Here is a 4,899-nt window from a genome sequence, read left to right as displayed (position 1 = left end):
CCATCCTCCGCACCCTACCCCCATAACCCCCACCCCCACCCCTGCCCGCCCCCTCTTGTTGTTTCCTACCACCCACTGTTGAAGAGAGCATAACAATTACGCGGGGTTCATGAGAACAGGGGAGGCCGAACCTTGGATGTTATGTGTTTGGTGTTGGATGTCTGATGTTTGATGGTCGGGGATTGAACCTCGAGTCTCCCGCTTTCCTGGCTGAACGCTTCACAAGTTTCACCTCGCTAGCCGCGCCTGTTGATAATGGCGTCCCCTCCTGGTCAAATAATGCCAAAAGTGTTTTTTGTACGAAAAAAAAAACCGAAAAAAAAAACAACGAAAGAAACGAAGGACAGCTGGGTATTGTGAAAGATCAAGAGAAGTGAGTGGGGGGCGAGGGGGTTGTGTGGTTGGAGAGAAAGACGAGAGAAAGGGAGATAGGGGAGGGAGTGAGACAGACAGAGAAAGACAGACAGACAGACAGACAGACAACTCGAGACCGAACTCGGACTCACACACGAACTCGAATTTGAATGTTTTATTTGGGGGTAACCCAAAACTAACAAGAGAGGCAAGGCCTTCAAGACTCACTTGTGATAAATTAAGTCCCCTAGCACTAATTACAGAGTAATTTCCCTTTTTCACTATCTGCACCAAAACGTTTGCAAAATAAATAAAAATTCCATGCTTAGCAAAAGAAGTTCCTGTTTGAACAAAAAATGATAATAATGACTCCTCTTGTTGTTGTGTCAGAATAAGAGGTCAAAGTGCCAAGTTTAGAGAATACAAAAAAATATAAATATAACAGTAAATGCAGTTTGCATATAATTAGGCTTCTTTTTAAAAAAAAAAATTTGTGCCCATCCCAGAGGTGCAATATTGTTTTAAACAAGATGACTGGAAAGAACTGAATTTTTCCTATTTTTGTGCCAAATTTGGTGTCAACTGACAAAGTATCTGCAGAGAAAAGTCAATGTTAAAGTTTACCACGGACACACAGACACACGGACACACACACACACACACACACACACACACACATTCTCTCGCTTCCTCGGTGGACGCGTTACCTCTAGGCCATCACTCCACTCCTCTTTTAAGTTATGAAAAACGATTATGTCCTTTTCAAATGTTCAACCCGACCTCTCCTTTAAACGGTTTGAGCATCAAGTAGAACAGAAAGAAAGAAAGACAGAAAGAAAAGAAAAGAAAAGACAGAAAGAAAGGAAACGCTAGTTTTAAGAAACAACGAACGGACGAACAGAAAGAAGGAAAACAAAGAAAGAAAATCAGAAAGAAAGAAAGACAGATAGAAACAAAGAAAGAGCGAAAGGAAGGAAAGAACGAAAAAATTTTATTTTATTTTTATTTATTTATTTTTTTATTTAAAGGAATCGAACCCAGATGTTCTTGTGTTCATGACTAGAGTTCTTAATGATGATGCAAAATTAAAGAAAAACGAAAGATTACTGACTAATGCACTTCTGGAACAGGCAGCTTGTGTCTTAACTATGTACGAAAGAAAGAAAGAAAGAGAGGGAGAGAGAGAGACAGAGAGAGAGAGAAAGGAAGAAAGAGATAGAGAAAAATAGAGAGGGATAACCGCCCCAGACCCCCCCCCCCCCTTCTCCGCCCCTCCCCCCAAAAAGGAAGACAATCAAAGCCGATGCTAACACGGGACCTCTCGCATCGACTATAACATTGTTAACCACTCAGAACAATATATACTTTGTTTTCATGTAGTGTTTTCGCCACCAACCTTCATACTCTCTCTCTCTCTCCCTGTCTCTGTCTCTCTCTCTCTCTCTGTCTCTGCCACACTCACAAACACACACACACACACACACACACACGCACGCACATACACACACACGCACTGCACCAAACACACACACACACACAAACACATACTGCACTACACACACACACGCGCGCGCGCGCACTAAACTACACACACACACACGCGCAGTAAACTACACTACACTTCACTACACACACACACACACACACACACACAATCACACACACACATACTGCACTACACACACACACACACACACACACACACACACACACGCAGTAAACTACACTTCACTACACACACACACACACACACACACACACACACACACATACTGCACTACACACACACACACACACACACACCACACAACACAACACACACACTTCCGCAACACTGTCAAAGACACCTACAGTATTATTTCAATAATGTTGAGTACAGTGTTACGACACCGTCATGTATAAAAAAAAAATAATAAAAGCCTGCCGAACTAGCCCAATAAAGCAAGAAACAAAACTGGACAGTGCGACACCTGGCCTGGACAGTTATTGTTCATTTCTCGGCAGGTCCTCGGTAGTATAGTGGTCAGTATCCCCGCCTGTCACGCGGGAGACCGGGGTTCAATTCCCCGGCCGGGGAGTTTTTTTTTTTCTCAAGTCCTGACTAAGCGCGTTGGGTTACGCTGCTGGTCAGGCATCTGCTTGGTAGATGTGGTGTAGCGTACATGGATTTGTCCGAACGCAGTGACGCCTCCTTGAGCTACTGAAACTGAAACTCTCGGCATGTCTGTACGCCTACTCCCCCTCTCCTCTTCCCCACTCTGTACCCCCCCCCCCCACAACCCCCCCGTCCCCCTGCCATGCCACCACCCCCACGTCGACCCTCCACTTTTCCCCATTTCACCATTCTGTTTTTTTTTTCCTTCGTTTTTCTGTCCTTTCATCCATCCATCCATTCATTCATTCACCTGTTTTTCATTCATTCATTCATGCATTCATTAATTCATCTGTTTTTCATTCATACATACATTCATTAATTCATCTTTCGTTCCTTTATTCAACCATCTTTCATTCATTCATTCATTCATCTTTCTATCTTCCATTCTTCCATCCATTCATTCATTCATTCACTCATTCATCCATCTTTCCGTCTTTTCTTTCTGTAATTCTGTCATTCATTATGTCATTCATTCATTTCATTTATTTATTCATTCCGTCATTTATTCTTCCTTCCTTTCTTTCTTTCATTTTTCTTTCCCTCCTTCCTTTTTCTTTCCACTTTTTTTTCCCCCCATCCAGTCAGTCATTAATTCGTATCATTCATCCTTCCTTTTTCTCTCTCTGTGATTGTTTTTTTATTCATTCTGTCTCCCTTTCTTTTTCCCTCTCTCTTCCTCCCTCCCTCCCTCCCTTCCTCCCTTCCTTCCTTCCTTCATTTATTCATTAATCCATTCTCCTCCATCTTTTCCTTTCCATCTCTCGGACGTACATTCATTCATCCATTCACTCATTCATTTCTTCATTTCTTCTTTCCTTTTTTTTTTTTTTTTTAAGTGACGATGAAAGACAGAAGCAACTGACTTAAAAAAAAAGAAAAAGAAAAAGAAAGAAAGAAAGAAAAATAGAAAACAAAAGAAAGTTTTTGTCATATCCCTCCCCCCCCCCCCTCCATGGTGCAGACAGTTGCAGTATTGTTATTTCACCATGCAAGCTGTCATGCAAACATAAATGTTAGGGTTCATGATGAAAAAGAAAGAAGGAAAGAAGGAAGGGGGGGGGGGGGGGGGGGAGAAAGAAGTGTTGGGGAAAAAAAAGAGTGAAAGGAAGATGAAGAAAAAAGAAAGAAGAAAGAAGAAAGAAAGAAAACACGAAGAAAGAAAGAAAGAAAGAGAAAAGAAAATATACAAAAAGAAAAAGAAATCAACAAGAAAAGAAGGAAAGACGAAATGAAAAAACAAAACAAAAAACCAACAACAACAACAACAACAACAACAACAACACCACACACACACACACACACACACACACACACACACAGCAGCAGCAGCAGCAGCAACAACAACAACAACAACTACTACAACAACAACAAACAATCAACAAACAAAAATCACTTACTTTGGTGTTTCAACAACGAACTTTTGATGACGCAAAATGTCTCAGTTCAACAACTTCATAAGACAAACCCAGTTTTTCCTTGCTCCTTTTCTACTTCTTTCTTTCTATCTTTCTTTCTTTCCTTCTTTCTTTCTTTCTCAATCTCTTCTTTCTCTTCCGCTTCGTTCTTTCAGAATTTCAGCATCTCCGCCAACCAGGAGAACCAGTATAAGAATGGTCAGAGGAGCTCGCGACTGCCTGACAATACTTCCTCTTGACCAATCAGATCGCAGGACTCAAGGTACCCACGCACGCACGCACGCGCGTGCCCTGCGCGAGCAGACAGTTTGGGCAAGGCAGTCACACGCACTGCACGTGTGGGCGTGCGCTTTTGTCAAAGTGTGCTACTATTCCGTCGTTTGCTTGAACTGAAGTGGTGTCGAACGTATGTTTGTGGGAATGCTTATTTGTTTACTTGACTCTCTCTCTCTCTCTCTCTCTCTCTCTCTCTCTCTCTCTCTCTCTCTCTCAATAAATGGATCATTTTTTAGAAGAACATTCAAATGTAATTCAAATTACGCATGTAAACGTTGTAATGTAATCGAAGATGAAAACCATTTTATAAACAATTGTGTCCTTTACAATGACCTGCGGCAAAAACATCTGAACTCTGAAGGTCAATCGTATGTTCACTTGATGAAGAATGGTTCTGTTTACAGTATTCGTAAACTATGCATTTATATATTTAATGCCCTGAAGATACGACAGGAATTCTGTGACAACAATGATGAAAGTTAGAATTAACTTACTATGCACGAGAAGCACTTTTGTTCTACAGGTAAAGTTAGTACGTATTTTACATTTTGTTGTGGCTGAGTGATCACCATATTGTGTACTTTTGACCTCTTTCTAGGGGCCGGAGGCCTGGAGATTAAAGTTTTGTTCTTGTTCTTGTTCTCTCTCTCTTTGAAACTCTCTCATGACATGGTGCTTTTTTATGTTCAAGATAAATGT

The 4,899-nt window shown here is 41.4% G+C and overlaps 1 protein-coding gene across 2 annotated transcripts in view; it reads right to left on the bottom strand.

Annotated features, from left to right (window-relative positions):
* Window positions 1-4,099, bottom strand: part of LOC143285744 (carboxypeptidase B-like) — a 42,893-nt gene extending 38,794 nt beyond the window's left edge. For both annotated transcript variants that reach the window (XM_076593156.1, XM_076593157.1), the window contains exon 1: window positions 3,907-4,099. The gene's annotated coding sequence lies outside the window, so the exon portion shown is untranslated. The remainder of the gene's footprint in view (window positions 1-3,906) is intronic.
* Between the last annotated feature and the right edge of the window lie 800 nt (window positions 4,100-4,899).

The sequence above is a fragment of the Babylonia areolata genome, chromosome 9 (genome assembly GCF_041734735.1).
Source record: "Babylonia areolata isolate BAREFJ2019XMU chromosome 9, ASM4173473v1, whole genome shotgun sequence".
Lineage (NCBI taxonomy): Eukaryota > Metazoa > Mollusca > Gastropoda > Neogastropoda > Buccinidae > Babylonia > Babylonia areolata.
This window is presented reverse-complemented; position numbering and strand designations above follow the sequence as displayed.